This window comes from Tauraco erythrolophus, chromosome 8, assembly GCF_009769465.1.
Source record: "Tauraco erythrolophus isolate bTauEry1 chromosome 8, bTauEry1.pri, whole genome shotgun sequence".
Classification (NCBI taxonomy): domain Eukaryota; kingdom Metazoa; phylum Chordata; class Aves; order Musophagiformes; family Musophagidae; genus Tauraco; species Tauraco erythrolophus.
The window spans coordinates 10763599-10785273 of record NC_141472.1 but is presented as its reverse complement, the minus strand read 5'-3'; positions in this window follow the sequence as shown (position 1 = coordinate 10785273).

Here is a 21675-nt window from a genome sequence, read left to right as displayed (position 1 = left end):
CGGGAACAAACAGGATATGACTAATGGCCCAAACCTCACTGCAGAACAAGATCTTTGAAAGTAAATTGCTCTCACGAAACAGTCATCCTTGCTTTCAGTTAATTCCCCATGTACTGCAAAGTAATTTGGATCACAGTAGACAGACTGCATTGCAGGAAAGGAAGACATCCTTAGTTGTAGGGCTAAGCACCTTCAAATGAGAGGTAGGCTCAGACCTGCCGTAGCAGACAGGCTCTCATGTCTTGTGCGAATTCAACATGGGAAGAGGAACTGGCTTTTCAGTTACATCGTCTGCGTGGGAGAAGTAAATGAGATCAGCCATAATTACTGGAAAACGAGCTCGTCAGATCCAGCCCCAGTGTGCTGGACTTACCATCCTGAACTGACATCATATATGGAAGCACTTATCCTATGGCTTCCTTTGGTTGGTGTTTTTTTTTTCTGGGTTTTTTTTTGTTTGTTTAAACAAGAGTCCCAGTCCTCTTTCCTGGGCATGATAAATGGCTGTGTTATAGCTTCATCTCAGGTCCTTTGCAACATCTGTCTCCCTCTGCCTTACTCCTGAAGTATGGCCACTTCAACCATCTAGACCCTGGTCAATTTTTTTTCTCCGACTTAATTGGATTATTTAAACTCCTTCCATTCCAGAAGGCATACAGAATTGTTAGGATCATTGATCACTAGCAAAGGCACGGACCACACGCAGTTACTTAGCACTGAGCTAAAAAGCCAACATAATTCAAGGCAGGTTTTTCAATGAGCAAACTGAGTAGATGCCTGGAGCAGCAGCACGGCAGGGACAACGTTTCCAGAGCTCCACTGGACAGCAGTGCTGCACTGCCTGGCTCAGCTACGCCAACGTAAGGACAGGGTCAGCAAATCATATGCCGCCCCAAGCAACCGCTGGTGTAACTTCTGCTTTTGCTCTGCTCCCTGGCCTTGCCTAACAATGGGTTTTGACAATTTCATGTGTTTAAGAATTGTGATTCTTGCTTTTCCCAATATCTCACATCTACTGAACTGCCTCTCTCCTTGTAGAATATCTGGAGTGGAGAAGAGGACTGGGAAAAACATGACTGAGGTAAGAGAAGGGAAGCAAAACATTACTTACTTTGAGGAAAATGGGGTAATAACAAAAGAGTTAGACAATTGACACCTGTAATTCTTAGACGTTTCCAATGTACAAGCAAGACACATTCACCTTTCAGTCCCAGCATCTTTTAACATACTCAAAATTGAGCTTATACGGAAAAAGAAGGCAAGAATAACTCTTTACAAAAAATTATATCCGAAAAGTACCATATAAAATGTGAATACTAATCCCAGAGAAAGCCTACATAATCGTGACCATTGAGCATTCATAGAATCATAGAATCATAGAATGGTTAGGGCTGGAAGGGACCTTCAAAGGTCATCTAGTCCAACCCCCCTGCAAGGAACAGCGATATCTCCAACTAGATCAGGTTGCTCAGGGCCTCGTCCAACCTGGCCTTGAACGTCTCCAGGGATGGAGCATCCACCACCTCTCTGGGCAACCTGTTCCAGTGCTCAGTCCATTGATGCGACCAGTCTGGTCAGAGTCAGGCTGCTCTACTAGACATGGCCAAGTCATGGGTGAAGCAGCAATATATCACACAGTATATAATAAATCCATTAACACAGAGGGCTCGGAGGAAGCGTGTATTGGGTTACTCACAGGAAGTGTGAGAATTCCAGGTCCCCTCCCCAGTCCAGAGGTTCGGCTGGAGAACCCGATCAGGTGAAAAACCATTCCAGAAAATGGGCTGTGAGCTTACCAGCAGAACGCCTTTTACACTTACCGAGGGACAAGAGGCAGCATCTTCAAAAACTTGGAAATCTTTCAAACAGCACTGAAAAGAAACGAGCCACTGTGGCAATATCACAGCTAGCCATTGTAGAGCTTAATCCAAACAATATTCATTCAGAACAGGAAAGAGCTAAGTCTATTAGGAGACTGTTAGTGATTTATTTGCTTTTTTTAGAGAGTCATGTAGTGGGTAAAGGCAGCTAATCTTGTTGGACTCCATTAAGGAAGTCTCTTCAGGCTTCAGGCAGCCATGCATCCCCCACCTGGGCTTCAGATGCAACATGACTGGAAATTTCATGTAATGTTCAAGGCCTATTTGCATAGGCATAGAAGCAGACTTGCATTAATAATACCTGTATTAAGAGTGAAAAAAATCCTGATCACGTCGTTAGACGTGCTTCCTGGGCTTTTTTTCTGCATCAGAAATATCTCCTGACCAACTCCTTTATTTCTGTCACATCCATGATGGTTTTAATAACAGTTTTATAATATAGCTGAAGTCAGAGTGAGAAGATCAATTTTTTAATTGATTCTCTTTTTTTTTCCTGAAAGAGAAGAAGGAAGGGTTTTAAATATTTCTAATAGTATCTGACTTCCAGAGATATTACTCTTAAACCTTCAGGGCTTAAGATACAGAAAGGAAACTGGGAAGATTGTAGGCAGGATTTGCATAGGAGAGGTGGTGAAGTCTGGATTCATTTTGTCATCTATTTAAGGAGACCTAGAACCATTTTTTCCGTACTTCTCACAACCTAGGGTTTCAATTGAAAGTGTTTCTTATATCCAAAAAATTACACCTTCAAACAGGTAAGTAGAAGCAACGGAGTTGCAGGACAGATGTGCCCGCTCCTATCGAGATCCTTTCAGGTTTTAGGAAAAGGCTTCTTTTGTGAGAGTTACGGGATTTTCTGAGTTTTGTTTTTCTTTTTCCAGTCAAGAGAGAGCTGGGTTTAGAACATGACAACACACTGTGAGATTTTCAAGGGTAGGATGGCTGTATGCCAACAAGTACATTTCTACCTCTGAAAGATAAAAGTAGGGCTCTTTTTTTGGCCGAGTTGCCCTAACAGGCGAGCTCCCTTAAAAGCCAGAGCCGATTTTAACCGCCCACTCACAACACCGTGCCAGACACCGCCGGGGCCCTGGGAGTCCCCCTCACCATGGGCTGGAAGACAGCTCTGCTCCCGTGCAGCCGCAGGGCCTCGGCCAGGCTGGGGGCTGCAGGGCTGTGCCCTTCCCAGCAAGGCTCCCCCCGACACCGACCCTCAGCTCCCCGCGTGTCTCCCCTGCCACAACACCTGCACCTCGCTGCTCCAGAAAAATGTTTCCTTGATTTGCTTTTTAAAATATTAGCAACCTAAAACAGAGAGCAGAGATACAGGCTCTGGACAGCTTTTGCTGCTGATGTTAATCCAGGTCTGAACACTTACGGGAATCCGGTAACAGATACTCATAATTTATTGGACCATGGCTCTTTGATAGCGTAAAAAAAAAACATTGACCTTTCCTAATAATAAAAAACTGATAAAATCTGTTATCAATTAGATGTCAATGAGAAATCAACATTTACTGATAGTTATGGCGCAGTGGTTTGTCTTTTTTAAAATTATATCAATTTTCTATTAGTAGCATTTAATCAGATCCCACTGAACCTGCTTTTTATTCCACCAACTTTTCAGTGAAATCCAGGCATCCCAACAGTATTTGGGATCCAGTAATGCATAAGCAGCCTCACAGGAACTCAGTTCCCCTCAAAGTCTGGATGAATGAAAAAATGAGTTTGGCAGTATTCAAGAAACACATTCATGAAGTCCTTCGAAATGAGAATTCCAGCATAATTCAGCATGATTGTAAATGCTCTAAAATGTGTAAGCCTAAATGGCAAAGGGAATTGTATACTGTAGTTAGTGATAAATGTTCCGTGCAATATACTGGTTTTAGCTGCCCCACTTACCCAATGCTCAGTGGAATTAAGTAGTTAAATTTATGTGCATAGCACTGAAACTGTAATGCTGAGTGTCAACCTCGGACCTGTTTTTCTCCTAAAGCGTAATAAAAATACCAGTGGAAAAACTGTCCCAAACCTCAGTCTAGTAAAAGGACTGCAAGTCAAGCAGAAAAATGTAAAACATCTCTGGTTTTCCTGACCAACCTGTCACAGCCCAATCTGTTGTGACAGCGCAGGAGGCACAGCCTGAAAGCACGTTGGGGAAGGGGTCACGGCTTAGGCTCCTCTCGTTTTGACAGAGGTGAAAGTCTAGGCACAGAGTGCCTGCCTGCCTGTGCTAACAAGGTGGCTTTTTTGCAAGCCATCAAGGACAGAAGTGGGACACGAAGGGTTTTCTGTCTCCTGGGAGGTCACAAGTTGGCCACTGTCCTTTCTGATCTAGAAGTTCTCTTAATTTCCCATTAAAACTATGGATGTACTTGTTTGTCCATAGGGTCAAAAGGACTGCACTAACCGTAGAGTACAGCTGTCCCTCAGTCCTCAATTTACAATTTCTGAAGTTATGGCGTAGCTGCTTATGATACGGGGATAGGTATAGGAGTAGGCATAAGACTACATAAGACTATATTAGCTGTTATTTCTATGGATAGGTATAAGAATAAGCATAAGACGGCATAAGACTCTGGGAAATACATAGCTCTGTGAAATAGCTCTGTGAATTGCTAGAAGTTATCAAATACTAATCCCTGCTTTGAAACACTAACTACCCGAAAAGAAGGCCGGTAAGAGAGACAAAATAAATGATGGCAAGGTTGTAACTCGTGACCCATAGGGAGAAAAACAGACAAAGAGGAGAGATAAGGACTAACGAGAACTAACATTTGTCTTCAAGCAATAACAAGTAGGAGACAGCCGGGTGTCCACTCAAGGCCAGGGAAACGGTTTGGCTCTACAGGCCCAGCCAAAACAAGAGTTTTAGAGTTTTAGGGAAGAAGTGAAAACACACAGCAAGGAAGACCTATGGCCCTCATCCCAAAGACCCCTGCCCACGACCACCAGGAGGCGTGTCAAGGAGGAGCCTGAGGCGGATCCTGAGGCGGGGGCTATGGAAATGATCTCCAGGGAGAGACTGCCCTTTTGGGGGAGGGGGTGATGGGTGTGTCTGTATAAATACGAGAAAAACTGCTACGGCGGGTGTGCACGTTTGTGGTGGAGCGATCCCCTGTGCACCCAGCGCTGCAATAAACATACCTACTTTACAACTTTCCAAGTTGTGGAGTCTGTTTCTGCACATCACTGACCACTGGTGGTAAAGAGAAATTAAAGAAGGTTCTGTAACTGCTTGTTTATGCATGCAGGTCTGGGCAACCAGCGGCAGCAGACCTCACCTTCCCCAGCCAAAGCGTGGGAATTTGCTGTGTGACCCAAGCAAGCGTCACAGGGAGCCAGTCTGCAGGTGATGTGCAGGTCCCTTCTGCAATGACCACCACAGCTAGGCACATTAGAGGGAGTCTGAAACTCCCACTCTGAAACAGAAAAGGCTCACTGATTTCTGACGTGAAGAAGGAAAGAGCTCCGCCTGTGCTGGTAAGGGTGGAGGGGCCATTCAGATGTTAGCAATCTCTTGTGACAAGACCAGCTGGGGGCAGCTTTTCTTTGCACACTGCTGCCTAGTGCTCCCTTTTTCCAGAAAGGTGCCAGCTTAGCGAGATGAAGTTACACATAAAGCTGGGACCAGTCCTTCATGGTGCTACGATCCCCAGGGGAAAAACTGTGAGAGTGAGTCACTGTTTATGGATTTATTCTGCTTTTTCTGTGGTCTACATTAGATCAAGAGATTATGTTGCTCCTGAGTCAGGGACTTAAGTAGATGAAAGATTGGTGAATGCAAAGGTGAAGTGAGTTGTCCTGGCTATTTTGGGATTTCTGGAACACGAGAGGTTAAGGAGCAGATAGAGTTACTGGTTATATAAAGTGAATATGTATTCTACAGCAATTTAAGGTGGTCATTCTTGCAGGTGTACCAATTTCTCTGCCTCTGTGTTTAAATAAGTGACTTTTCTGACTGCACCTGGGAAAGATCTGGAAGTTCTCTGTAAAACAGTACCAAACAAATACATACATTAGGTATCTTAAACTATATCTGGAGTGCTATTAACTGCAGCTGTATGCAGGGCAAATAGTCATATCATAGAATGGTTTGAGTTGGAAGGGACTTTAAAGATAGTCCCTTAAATAACCTGTTTATCTAATACCACCAATTGACTTGAGTTTGCTCCTGTAGCTGAGGAACTTGCTTGAGCTTCAAGTTAGTGCTTAACAAATGTAATTCAATACAAAGAGACCTCAGTTTTCTTGGGAACGGCATTGTAAAAAAATGGCAGCTGTGTACTGATTACTGTAAGACTTTGTATAAAATGTAGGGAAAAGGAGATACTCCCTTTGCTTAACTGAAGCCCACTGTAATAGAGCCTCATGAGTGTGTTTGTGTGGTTGGGCACTTGGGATGCCTCTAGCCTCAGGCAAGGAGCCTGAGAGATACCAACACATCAAAATGGAGAACGTCTTCCTTTCCCTACTGACTCTCTTTCTTCAGTTTTCTCAGAAAAAGTGACTTCTTAGTTCTGCTGTTGATGTATTCTGCTCTTTGCTCTTACTTCTTCAGCTAGGTCACAGGGATCTCCTTTTTTTTTTTAGGCTTTAAAAAAGAAAGTCTCATAGTATTTTCAAATTATTAAAAAAATCTGTTTGCTCTTGTTTGACTAGGGCAGTCCCAGGATGCCTTTATTTTGCATCCTTAGCTCATATATATGAGAGTGTTTAATTTGTGTATTCCTTCTCAGCCTGAAACTGAAGTTTATGTTGAAGTGCCTGTTGAAGTACCACTGTTTTTTCTGTTTGATAATCTAAATGAGGAGTTGAATCAAAATGTGTGTCAAGAGCTACTGCTTCAAATGGGCCCCAAATTTTTGCAGAGGTATATTAAATTCTTTTCCAATGACTCAGGAAATAAACAGGTTTGAGTGGAATTCAAAATATAAGAAGTATTAGTATTTTAATGTTTTTCTCCCCTCCAGATTTGGAGAAGAAGTTGAAATATTCAATCCACTGAAAAGATTGCCTAAAACTTAAATTTGAGGATAATATACTTTGGATTTTTAATCCTTTATTGAAACAAAAGTACTTGGTTTCAATTTTATATGTTCTTTATTTCTGACCTAAAAAAAAATAATATTGTATGTCTGTGTTGTCTTTCAACATGAAGTTTATTGCAATGGTTTGAATTCCTGAATTTAAATGTGAGATTTCTGATGATTTGCAGCCAAACTGAGACCAGAGGACATTCTGGATAAAATATCAAGTGTTTTACACCGTCAGAGGCCAAATACTTAAACTTTGAGATAGCACAACTTATGTGACAATGTGTTGTGAATGCACCATAATGGACAGGAAAAACTAAATAGCTTTAAAAAAAAAGAAAGGGGGCAGATATAACCGTAGCCGTATTGGAGGGAAGAACAGAGGAGGCTGTCATGTATACGAGCAAAGTGATGAATTTTGAGATGTATCAGGAGTGCAAATGCACCTCCTGAAAGACAAGTTTTCTCTCATTCGTTCTTACTGCCTCTATTTTTTTCTCTTCTTGCCAAGTTTCCACAGGGATGTTTCAGAGTAGCTGTGCATAGTTGAAAAGATTAGAAAAAGTGAGGCAAATTCTGCACTGGCACGCACCTCCACTGATATCAAAGAGATGGCATAGCTCATGTCTCCTGCTTTAAGTCTTTCAAAAAAACAAATAACCAAAAAACCACCACAAACTGAAGAAATGTGTCCGCTGCTTAAAGAAGTGTTACTATTGGTGCCAGAGGGAGAAGGCAAACACTATTCAAAGAAAAAAAGAATGATGAATTTAAAAGACAGCTATGATCTCCTTTGGTCTGACCCGCAATGCTGGTTCTGACCTACCAGCCCAAGTCTTGACCTTGGTGTTCCAGCTGCATCCCTTGCTGAAGGCAGGTCTCATCTTGCACTGCCTTTATACAGCTTTTCTTTAAGCCCTTTGCATAAGGGAGGCCCTTAGACACAAAAAGCTTTTGGGGGCCTTTAGCAAATCCTCTAGTCCCATTGCAGTCACTCACCTAGTTACAGCTAAGCCTTTGAGGATGTCCTGGTGCAGTGGGGTCACAGGAATTATGGATTTCCATCAGGAAGGGCAGCCCCTCCTTCGAACTGAAAATGTTTCAGTGAGCAAACTTGTTTTTCATTTTGCATTTGACATTGTTTCTGAATACTAGGAATGTGGGTGGTACTTTCACAGCAACAGTCTCAGGAAAAGTAAATATGTATGTCAAATACCATATGTCGTTCTGCCAATAATATTTTGGATATGAATATCTACCTAACTGTTTTGGCAACAATTCTGGTTTGACCATACCCAAAACACTTTCCCAAAGCATGATTATATTTTTGTTTAGGTTTTACCTTAATAGAAATTCTTGGTGACGAGCATACCTGCATACTATTTTAGGTAATGCCATTAGATGTAGCAGTGACAAGATAGGAAGCATGAAATATCCTAAGGCAAATAGATTTGTATGTTCTTTTTCAGACTGGATGATTATGTTGCACTCTCTAAAGACATTTTAGATCAGTAAGAATGTCTCCTCAGGGAATCATAGTGATAACTACTTTTGACAAGTAGTAATAACAGAAGTTTAGTCTGACCATGAAATGAAAGACTCATGCTGAAGCCAGGATTACTGGTAGTGGACTGCAGGGGCACTGTAATTGCACACTGCTTGCTTTAGTGATGGCATGTCTGCCTTCAATCCTTCTATACTTGTGAATTCAGAGTCGCCTGTTTCATACTATCAAGCAAAAAGCGTGATATTGATTTGAAGGGATCAATGGTAAGAAGCATGGTTTTAACTTATTAGTAAGATCAATTCCTTCCACGGAAAACCACTGTATTTTCTGTTACAGTTCTAGATACAGGGAAAATTCTCAATTTCTTGATGACTTTATTGATTGACATCACTCTTAGCTAATTAGAAACAACTTACTGATCCTTTCAGTAACCCAGTTAGGTGGCAAGATCCTCCAGGTAGGTGTATCACAATACTCTTGAGCGAACATTTGCCATGATCACGACTCTTCCTTAGCTCTTCCTTGTTGCTGTTGCTTTACTGAACCATCGAAGGCTATCGTTGTTACATATTGACACAGAGCTACAGAATGGTTGATAAATCTATATTTGAGTTGCGTTTAAAATCAATATTATAGCAGTTACCATCTCAAATCAATATTTACCAAGTTGCTAGCTCCCAGTGCCTGACGCACCGTAATTATTCTTCTTCTCACACAGAACATGGGGACCCTAATCCCAACACTCACTGAAGTCAAGAGAGACTCTCATTGATCTCAGGCTTTGGATCAACCCTTGCTTGCTTTTATTTACTCATATTTGTCATAGGATTGTACAAAAAATTGCACACAACAGAAGGCCTGTTTACTCAGTCTCTACATCTTTTCTTATGCATGTACTATGAGCTTCTGCTATTATTAAAAAGGGCATCAAGATGCTGACTTGTCACTGTTGGATTTTGGGACTATTTTGGTAGTGTTATACAGACAGCGCCTGCTTAATACAGATAAAAAAAACATTTGCTTTGAAAATAATCCATAAGTTTTGATGATACAGCTCATCAGAAACAACACATTTGAGACAGATCAAGTAAGACTAATTATCAAAATAGACTTGTGTAATCATCTATGCTTCCATGTTTTAATTGAACAGTAGGATCTTTCTTTTAAAAACTGTGTTAATTGGGGTCTGCTCATGGGAAGGAGTGACTAATTGAACTGGCATGAGCCTGATAGCAGGTTTTTCATTAAAATGTTAACTTTTAAAATCAGTGTTACACTGCAAATATTGTCTTTCTTTCAATTGGACTAGTCTACCTGGCACATGCCAGCTCAATTAGTAGCTTGCTTTCATGAGAAGACCCCAATTAACACACACTTTTCTTAAAGAAGTATTCCACAATTTAAATTAGCACATTTACATTAGAAGTAATTATACTGGTTTTGGTTGTTAGTTGTTCCTAATTTTTATGATGATTAAATATACTTTAATGGAAAATGACATTTGTTGATTAATTACTCAAGTCCTATTGGATGTTTGTAGAAAATATTCAAATATGAAAGAGAAACGAAGTTAAGAATAAAATTTAGCAATACATAGGTATACAATGTGAAGTTTCTGTCATTCTTTATACATAATTTCCACACACATTATGCTACTATCTGGTTACCTCTACAATGAATTAGACAAATTTTTAATGAATTGTTTCTGTATATTTGTCCTGGCTATGTATGACCTTTGAAGCAGAACCATGTGAGGTAGCAACTAATTAGGACACTTTAGCTGTAAGATAGGTGAGCCCATTATCTTCTGTGAGTGCAAATATATGAAAAGGCATCCTTGCCATAATACAGGTGTAATGATGAAGGTCTAATCCAGAACTTCATATTCAGAGAAAGAACAGGAAGGCAATGACCTGGAACTAACAAAAGCATCTAAGCTCAACCCTCCTGTCCATGAAGGAGACTGCTCTGAGGTGATTGTTCAGGGGACTATGGAAATGGCCTTCAAGCTCTCTAAGCATATGTTTAAGAAATACATAAATAGTCTGTAGTGCAGACTCTGTACTGTCATTGACTTCACATGTGACATGAAGTAAACCATGCTTAAAATTTTGCTATATGTGAGCAATATTGGAGCTGTATAACAGTTTTGGTTTTGCTTTAGAATAGAGAGAAAAGAAGTTTCAGGTGAAAATGACTGTGTTACTGTAATCCATACGAACTACATGAAAGATATTTTACAGTTTGCATTTAAATTTGGAGGGAATCGTTAAATTTCATCTAGTATCTGTATGATGAGAGTCATTAAATCTTCTTACAACTCTGTAACTTGTCTTTAAGTTATAACTTGTGGTTAGCCTAAGCATTCATTCCCAAAAGGCATCTGGTCTTCAAGGGATACAATCTACCATTTTGCTTAAAAGTGTGTTGCAATTATTAATTGCTCTCATTGCTACAAAACTGCCTAATTATCCACCTGGACTTTGTATGACTTCAGTTTTCTGCTTCTGAATCTTGCTAATCTTTTTTTTTTTTTTTTTTTTTAATACACACCCCTCTACAACTCCCATCCCAACTATTTAAAAATTAAACAACAAACCAACCAACCACCAAACCGACTTTGCTTTTCAGTACTGGTTATTTTTGCTTTTTGAAGAGACAATACAGTCTCAATGTTCTTTTAAAAATGTCAGTATCCTAGTGTCTCTTCGCTTAGCTAACAGGAATGTCTCAGATAAACATTGTTATTGAGAGCCCCTTCTGTTATAGCTCTATGTCTTCAACCACTGAGGTGTTCTTATTTCAAGTGTATATATGCAGTATAGTCACAGTCCTGCACGAGTCAATCGTCTTCTAAAAAGAGCATTCTCCAGAGTTCTTATATGTCTGATATTTGGGATCTTTTTCTTTTTTTTTTTTTAATTAAAAACCCTACTACCTTGTCGTCATAATATTCCTACCTATGCTCTTATAATTAGCTTACATAAAGTGTAAGGTTTGCCAAAAATCAGTTGAAAGATGATGAGAAAGGTTTGGTGGGGGTAAATGCAATCAGATTATGGTTAAATGTGGCTTTATTTTTCTTAACTCTGCTCTATGTAATGGATGTGCAAAACAAGAGAATGCTTTTTCCAAGTGAAGTGTCTGTTAGAAACAGGCATCTGTGCCGTGTAGTACATCATTTGACAGGAAGCCTTGCTTCAGAAATAATGCAATCCTCAGGAGACTTGTCCAGCAAAAGTATCATCCAAGGTCACTGTGATTCTACCTGTGTGGCAGCTGCTTGGAGCTAAGCCTTCAGAGGAAAGCTGCAGGGTCACAGGAGAGTTATGTTGCCTGTAAAAAGCAGGATAACATCTCACTTAAAAATAAATAAAAAAAATGTCTAGCACAAGGTAAATATATGTAACGGCAGTGGAGAAATTAAAAGCCAAACGAACAGAGTCCCTTCCCAAAGAAATAACCACCCACTTCCGGAAATAAACAGAAATAACTCTGGGCTATACAGGGTAAATAATGAAACTAGAACAGTTTATTCAAAGGGGTATGGGATATGTTCTGCAGTTTTATGTGTCTGTATGTGACCAGACGTGGTGTTAACAAATGGCATACAAATGATGGAGAATCAAATGGAAGGGCTTCCAGAGCCACAGGTGCATATCTGAGTCAAATTATTATCCATTAGATGGTAGTAGTGACCCCATTAATACAGTGCCAAAAGCATCTTAACTCCTTTAGAGACAACAAATAAACTGCAGAGCCTATGCTCAAAGATCCCGTGGGGGTCAGCTCAGGTGAACCTTTAAAACAAAGTAAGCTTTTTAGGCAAAGGGGAGAAGCAGGAATCCAGCATGGTAGGGAAGCCCATTTTGCAGAGTGCTTTTTCTTTTGAGAAAGTATCTAGGCATTTCTTCTACTGTGCTCTCACCTGCTGCTCAGGAGAGACTCACTCCTATGTTTACTCAGCCAGCAGCTGAGTGTGCTTGGGGGGGTCTAGTGTTAGATATCTAATTTTTGTGCCTTCATGGGTAAGAAAAGAGTACGCACAGAAAAAGAGGGAAAATGATAGTTAAAGACAGTGTTACTGAAGGAAGCGGTTGTGCATGTTGTAAAGAGGAGGTTCCTGCTCTCAGCAGAGTGATAATTAAGTGTGTCACTGAGGGGGAAATGGTGCTGACTCTCAGAGCTCTGTGCACCTGAGACACACCGAGAGAAGTTTTGTGCAACATCATCCAAGTTTCTTAAATTCACTAGTTTCTTTTCCCTTGTGTGCTTTGTGCTGTCTATTAACAGCAGAAATAATTTTGCACTTTGAGAAATGACAAAATTAAAACTTACACCCTGCCTTCTCTTTCTTTAGGAGCAATTTGGTTTTGCAAGTGCAAATATTATCCTATGTTTTAAGTTGCAGCTTATTAGTCTACTGGAAAATAAATGCATTGTCAACGGATGATGAGCCTAAGCAAGAAAGATTTAAATTCAGTTGGAAATGTGAGGAGTTTATACATGAGTGTGTGTGTTGGCAAGCAGCTATATAGTTTCATCACTGAAGGTGAATTTGTGGCTGAAAACAGCCCAGACACAATCTACTACCCAGTAATAGGCTTTAACAAGGACACAGCTTGGATGACTGATGAGGTCTTTTCCCATCTGTATAATCTGTGATTCTATTAAAAAAAAAATCCTTTGTTCAATTAGATGATAAATTAAGAAATGAATGCCAATACCATCTTTTAAAGACCATAAGCAGAGAAAAGGAGGAATAGTTATGACATTAACAATGATCTTAATAATGTTTTGCTCTGGTATTAAATATTTTAATCTCTATCTCAGCCTAATTAGTTGATTACGATTCACTTGGTATCAGAATCATTGAAAAGTTTTAGTGAGGAGGAAAAGGTAAAACTAAAATCATTTAAAAATCATTTAACTAAAACTAAAACTAAAATCATTTAAAAATCATTTAACTAAAACTAAAATTTGATGCTTTTAAACTTTCTATTGAGGATAAGGAATGCTGCAACATATCTTTTTTATTCTGACTTCATGTATAAAAATTCTACTGCTCTTTGGACATATCCAAAGCCATGTGAAAGCCAAAGGTGGGGAGGAGTCCTCTCAAAAAAGACTGAACAAATTTTTTTGTCACTGATTAAGATTGGTCTTCGGTAATCTTAAAGTACCCAGAGAGCAGCAAAAATATGAGATGTGTAACCATAGTCCTTGGAGACAAAGCCCAATAACCCCCTGTGATCTTTTTCAAAAGACATTTGCATATGTTTTGTTTTCCAGTTTAAGTTACATCTCCCCACAGAACATGACTGTAGTCCCCCAAAGTCATAATGGTTTGAGAACTCTACCTTGAGTAGGGAGCAATATTTCGTCCTAATAATGTCAACAGCTGTCTTCTAACATTTAACCATTAATAAGGAGGAGGGGTGGGGAGAGGGGTAGAAAGGAGCCGCACAGATATAGGCAAGAAATGCAGTGTGACCATCGGGCAATCCATTAGATAGCCATAATGCTCACAGCTGGAAATTTTTTTGAGATGGCATTTGATATCATTATTGTTAGCCTTCATATAATGCAATATTTATTACAGGAAGGGAAGAAGGAAGTATTTTTAGCTGCATCTTGAGTAACTTATCTCCATGGCAACCCCTTACTTGCCTGCACTGTTGCTGCTATATAGAATGTTGTCACATTAATAATAAATGGAACGCATCTAACACATTTGGCTGCCGGTTGGCTTCCAGCCACATATTTCTCTTGTTCTAGTTGAAGGGTTTGCGAAGCTTAGGGTCCGTAAGCAAATTTCATTCATTTTGTTTCTTAGAGAAAATTGCCTTGGATTATACTAAAGCACTCAGGAGGTTTCATCAATGTATGCATTGTGTTTGTTGGGTTGGATTTTTTTGTTTGCTTTTCTTTCTAGTTCCACTTTAAAATGCCAAGGAAATCCGTGAACAAATACAATTAGAAAAGCTAGAAACCCAGCAGCTGTGGAGTAATTTTATTTGACTTACATTTGTATGGATAAGAAAATGGCATTTTAAAAAATTGCTTATGAGAAGCCCCTGTGACATTTTTTTGAAGAACAATGCTTTCCTTAATGGAAACTTAAAGCAAGCAGGTCTCCAAGTATGATCCTAAACTTGCTGATCATTTCCACGTGCATATGAAAAAAGTAGCTGCAAGCAGTCAGCCCTAGTTTAGTGATCTAAATATATGAATTTCAAATTTGGCAAATGCTTCTCATAAACGTGAAAAAATAGACAAAAAAATAATAGATGTTTTTTTCTATAGATTCTGACATTAGTGAACAATACAGTGCAACTGGCTTTTAAGCTTGTATGTTGAATCTTAAATATTACCTGCTTGGCATGAGAGAAACCATTTGGAATCTGTTGAAATGGCACTACATAAGTACTTACACAAATATTATATACTCATATTGCTGTCCCAAAACCTGGGTTTCATTCACCTGGTGTGCAATGCACCAATCCACACACAAAGTGGAAGCATTTTCTTTTATTACATATATATGTACATATGGGTGCCTGTCCCAAGACAGTACACTGAAGTTCCAAATCAAAATTATTTATACACAAAATATTAACATATTCATTATTCTAGCACATATTCTTTATTATTGGCTGAAATGATTGGTTAAAATTTCTTCACCTACGATGCCAATTAGAATACATGCTCAGTTACCTACTTCTATTGTTCTCTTTTATGGAATCGTAGAATGGTTTGGGTTGGAAGGAAGCTCAAAGATCATCTAGTTCCAACCTCCCCGGCTGTGAACAGGGACACCCTCCACTACACCAGGTTGCTTTGAGTAGGTGGTATAATTTGGATAGGTGGTCAATGAGTTGGTGGTTGTGATCTTCCCGTCAGAGCTACCTTTCCTTTACCTTGGCAGTTCCAGGCTGTTCTTTCTGGTTTGCTGACCACACTTGTTATTTATCACTCATGGAAACATTGTATATCAAATAAATCACATTGTTCAGTACAAACCACATTGCCAGGTGGTCTGCTATTCACTTTATAGTCTGTGTAAATCATTAACTTGTTCTAAATGATGGGACTTTACAGATGTTGAATTAACAGCACTGGTTGTTAAGAAAAATTTTAATTATTTTGATTTCAGTGTAACAATATCTGAATGCCTTAGTCTACATTTCTTTTGCTCATTTTCTCTCTTCTCAACCCTTTACTTATTTCCAAAATCTGCAAAAAAATAAAAGGAAGAGAAGAAAAAAATATTAAATAAAACTGTGTTTGTATTTTATCACATGACGATGTGATCTTTCTGTAGTCTACTGTCAGTTTATTTAGCATCTCAAATGAAACACATATGCCCATAGGAATAATTCACTTAGGAATCTTTATTTGTGGAAAGCCTATTACATTTCAGTTTACGTAATAATTATACCTTGCCAGTGACAACTAACTGGTCTAGGATCATATATTTATTGCTGCAATTTCCATCTATCCTCCTTTTCAACTCCAAGACGTAAGAGGAAAAAAAAAAAAAGCCAACTCTTTCATTTGCTTGTTCAGCTTTTCAAAACAACTATTCTACTGTAAGCTTGTAAAGTAGCATTGAAAACGTAGAGAACATTGTGTAACAATTATTAGGTCCTTATATGGGAACTTCATTCACAAGTATGGTTTTGCTACCTGCAGAATTTATAAATAAAGGAAAAGAACAGTTCATGTTAATTCTCAAGTACTGCCCAGTACCCCAGAATTTCTAAAAGTCTGATTCAAAATATTTAGTAGCAATCTCTGGGAACATTGTTACTGGCCTCTGAGCTTTGACTCAATCTCTGCTTCCTGATGTCAAATGTTTGTAAAAAGTTTTTACCCCAAAAGGCGCTTTTTTTTTTTTGTAAAATATTAAAAACTAGCAGCGTTTCCCTCATTTGTATCTAAACACACATACAAAGAGTAAGTTTATTCAAGAAAAAAAACTAGTAGCATTTTCTTTAAAGGACATTAAACACTGCTGAAACTCAAAGTCAGTAAACAATCTAGCATTGTAACTATTTTTTGAGAGCTCTACTTTTAACAAGTAAGAGCTAATTTGGGATGAGTTGTATTGAGCTCGTGGTGTTGTGGCAGCACTGCCTGTCAAAGTGAGAGAAACCCGCTGTGTGTACGCAGGACTCATTGCTTCTCAACCGTGTGTGGGCCCTGTTTAATATAAAGCCCCATTCCTGGGATTTCAGGTGTTCATACTTAAATATCTTGAACTGGAACTCACTTGACATGTGCTGAAAGGCCAAGAGATGAATGAATGTGGGGAAAGATGATTTTTTCCCTGTTGTAACAGGTCACTTTGCAGGATAGGTGTGCTTCTGGACTTTAAATGAGAGACTTTGGGCCAAGCACTGTAGTGGGTGAAAGAAGCAGACAAAAATCTTGCAGAATGTTCATCTCTCCTGAGCAGCTGGAATGCAGACTTCTGAGTCGCTACATTTAGCATAGCAGAAAGGCATGTTATTAATTAGGGAAATTTTCTGAAGTGCTATGCAGATGAAACTTACACATATAATTGCTATTAAGGTGATTACACTTTAATTCATGGTTCATCTCTGCTTGAGACAAATCTACAGTCAAAAAAAAATGTTTCTATAATGAATCTGTAAGGGATAGATTTCAAAATGAATCAGGATTCTCTCATCTAAGACTTAGTGAATTAAAATATATATATATATAGTGGCAATTGCTGTATTTAAGGTTCATGTTTGTGATACTTAATGAAAAGTACAGAAATTTTAAGGAAAATAGCGGGCTGCTGAGGCCTCATCTTGTAAGAGTTTTGTACCTGACTTTAGTGAAGTGGGAAGCCAGTCCTTGGAAAACAGGCGGTCTGACCTTGGTATGCAATTCTTGACACAGGACCTGTTTCCCTCTCACTTCTACCACTTCCCCTCAGCTCGTATGGATGTACATTCTTTATACTTGGTTTGAAACCAGTTACAGTGAATAGCTGTGTTGTGGAGTTCACTGTTTGACTACTATGAATGAGGGCAAAAAATACATGTATCTTATTTTGACTGTTTTATGAAATATTTGATATTCAACTTTACCCTTTCTGAGAATTCTAGGTGTTTAAAGAACTTGCAGTGTAGCTGTTCCTTTCATCTATGATGCTATATATTTCTCTGATTTTTACTTGCTGCTTCTTTCCTCTTGAATGTATGACTTAGCTAAAAATGCTGACTGAAAGTCAGAACCTCAACATAAACACAGGAGCTATAAACCTGAGATTACCATGCCTCTTGCACCAAGTAAGTCCTCTGATGTCCAAGTAATACTGCAGGTCTGGAGAAATAATGTCACAGGTACTTCCTACAATACCTGCATTCCCATCCTTTCTTAGACGTGCAAACATGGTACTATGGAGTAAGTTAAACCCTGAAGACCACCCTGAGCCTTTCCAGGCTTTAGTTCTCTCTTGCTCATCGGTCTTATTTGAGAGCAAGACCTGAATGAGCAGCATCATTATTTTAACACTATTTCGCTAAATATGTTTTTCCATTCGCTCAAGGGCACAATTTTTACTCTTTTTAATTTTATTTTTGGAATTACTTTTAATCAGAAGTCTAATGAGCTACTTTAGATTCAGCAGGAAGAGCCAACTCTGCCTCAGAAATGGTCATTAATTTGAAAACTTGGAGAGGGCTCCAAACTTGCCTTTGTGTGATCTCCCATTTCCTGTGGTGTCTTCCAGCACAAACTTAATCCCTGTAAAAACTAAACCAGTACAAGAGACACATGCATTCTTTGTGATGAGATAAGCATCCTCAAGCTCTTCACAACTGTATTTATTTTTCACCTGCTCATTTACTGTACACCTGTCCCAGGCTGGCACCACTCTTGGCTGCGGTACGAATGATTCTCAGTTTCAAAGCCAGATTTGCTCTTACAATTATTTCACTGGCACATATTAAAAACTGTTTCCTGTACTCAGCAAAATGCAGCTAAATAAAGAGTCCAGGTGTGCCATGTTTATCAGCCTTTCTACAGTGTAATGCTAATCTTTGCTCTAAATAAGTAGCTTTAACAGACTGTAATAACCACCTCTTGGCTAGCATGCCCTGGGCAAGAAACAGAAGATACTCCAGTCCTCTGAACACAGATTTCAAGGTGGATCTAGAAGTAGTTTGTGGCATGTGTGGATGTAGTTGGAATAATGATGCATGGGGAGTACGCACATGCTACAGACAAACGCTTCCACTGGAGTGGCATAGCAGCTTGTCATTAAGAGGTGGAGGTCCAGTCAGACCCACGTGGGAGATCGGGTTCAGGCTGTGGTTAAAAATAAACCAAAATACAAATAATCAACAAAATCCTATCCCCAAAGCAAGCAACAGAAACAAACCCTTCCATCCCCCTGCCCTCCCCCCCCAAAAAAACCAAACCAAAAAAACAAAACAAAAAAAAAGAACAGGCTTTGCAGCTGCTAATACAGCAAGAGTTAGGGATTTTTTTGTGTATTACATCTATGTATTATACTAAACTGATCATTCCAATATTTTATCTCACTCCCTTTCCCTCTGCATATGTTTTGGTACGTCTGTGTACACATATTTATGTATATTACACTTCATAAAAATATATAATTAATAATTATGAGTTGATTAATGGTCAATTCATGTTTTAATGAAGAGTTGCAAATCCATATAAATATGGATTTTGAATATTTTATTAACTTCCAGTGCGTACTGATACATCTAGACTTTTAAAAATTTGAATGGCTGATAGATGCACAACAACTTTAAACAGAAATATGTGACAGATACAAGTGCATACCCTTGGCAGATGAAAACAAGTGCATCTAGAATGTCTTAACACTGACAACAAGTTGTCATGTCCTAGTGAAAGTACAATTCTGCACTAAGATACTTGTTCAGGTATGAGCTAGGAAAAGCCCTTAGCTACATGATTAACTGCAAGGATGTGGTTACAGCTTTTGTGGGACTACTCATATTACTAAAATGATATTTTTGCATTTTACTGTAATTATTGTACTCTGACTGGGCATTTACATCCTATCTAAGTCAAGGATAGTTACACAGATGCTGAAGGAGTCAGTGAGTGTTTTCCTGCAGCAGTTTACCCAGACAGTGTAACAAAACTGTGTAAGTCAGACTTCAATCTTAATTCATTCCAGATGTTAGTTTCCTCTGTCATTGCAAGATTTCTTCTTTTCATTTTTGTTTGTCTGTAGAATATATAGTGACAAATAGATACAGTAATATTTAAATGCTCTAAAGAAAAAACAAAGGAAATAAGTGTATACTCATCTGAGTGAATACTGGTTCATTTGAACATGTGCTATAACCAATGTACTTGTTAATTATCCTTTTCTTCATCTTGAACTGCATGACTAAGAGGAACACCAAGCAAAGGCCGAGATTTGTGTTGCTTGCTTTCCAAAAGACTTAGCGAACTGAAGCTGCCTCTTCATGCTTTGATATGACTTTAAAAATCCAGATATTTCCTTGTGCTTGCTATTAGTTTGATTTACAAGAGCCTTTCAAACAGATTGTTTGTCTAGACTTATTTCTTCAACTCCAGCTTAAATTATGAAAATTTAGTTTACCCATTTTGTCTAGTATTTTCTGTATGCTTGCTTCCAGTCGTTCTCTGATATATTCACTGCAAAGAATGTACTGCAGGTGGGAATGTCCCCAGTTTCATCAACTTCTCTTCTATAAGCAATGAGAAGCACCTCAAAGGAGTCTTGTCTCTATTATCTTAAAAACATATTTCATGATCAAATAAGTCTTCCTGTGGAACAATGAGCATGCGCACTCTCACTTGCTCTTGTCTTTGTTAACACGAACCAGAATTTAGGTGATAAGGTCAATTCTCTCTGCAGGCAGATCTGCCGTTTCAAATTTAACCTTCCCTCTTCAGAGCCCCACAGCAGTCAATATCTGGATTCCTAGAGTGCCTAGGGCACACTGCTTGGTAAGATTGGTGCTCTCACCAGCTCAAGGTGGGGAGCCCCAGAGCTACAAAGGCCCTGGTTGCTATTGCAGAGGCAGCCCTCAGGCCCTCTCCTAGAATATGCCTCCTATTTTGAGGTCTCCTTTTAATGTCACTCTTTCCCTCCCCATCCCAGTACATAATAAATTCCTAATTCACCATCATATCTCTTACGGAAAAACTGGTTTGGTCAAATTGACAAACTATTAATTATTCAGACTTCTTTATAAGTACTATAAATCCTCAAGATATGAATATGCTTGTCTGGTAGAGACATAGACAGAAGTCAGCCAATTCTTTAACTGACTTTTCTTAACCTTGGCTTGACCTGGTGAATATCAGCAAGGTCTGTATTACCTCTCCCACCCTTTCACAGCAACACTGAACAAATTTTTCCTGTGGTAGTTTTTGTTGAACTTTCCACTGTGAATGGTTCTGTATGGCATGACTGTCTTCAATATAGAGTGCACAAATTGTGTCATCGAGGACACAGCAGTACAGAAGCAATTAAAAGAACAAACATGGAATAATTGGACAATTTAGTTTATGTTCTTAAAAGGCTACAAATGAAGCAACTATGACGCACAGTCAGAGTTTCTAAGGATAAACATTCATAGGCTATTTCCATGGTTACAGCTTTCACATGTATGCTAGAAAAGTAAATCCCCACCTAAACACAGCATTTAGGAAGAGGTATTTATCCTCTGCTTTTGCTTTATTCTTGCATTGTACAGCTTTGTTACCATTGCTATTTTATTGAATTCCACCACACATGCTTTTTATGAATGAGAGTCTTCATAGAATCTAGTGGCCTCCACAGAAGATAAACCAGACAGACTCACCTCTGCTACACTTATCTGTGTACATGTTCTCAATATCATTCTTGTTCCTTGTGTCACATTCTGTTTTCACGTTGCAGTCCTCAGGATGTTGAGGATGGCCACAGATTTCTCCAACACACTTGACAGACTGTTGAAGGGAAATACAGTTGTGGCTCATTGGTTAAGTACTCCAAGAAAGACATTTGGCTGTTTTTCAGATGACACTGTATAATTACAACCACATCAGTAAAAGAAGGTCAGATCTATCTTTCACCCAGGCTTTATTATGATGGAAAGACTTTGGAATATCATTCATGTGGATGCAACACCCAGTTATTGATCTGGCACTGTTCCATATCAAATGACAACAATTCTCTGCCTCGTGATCTCTGTCAACAGTGGCATTTGTATCTCTGTTA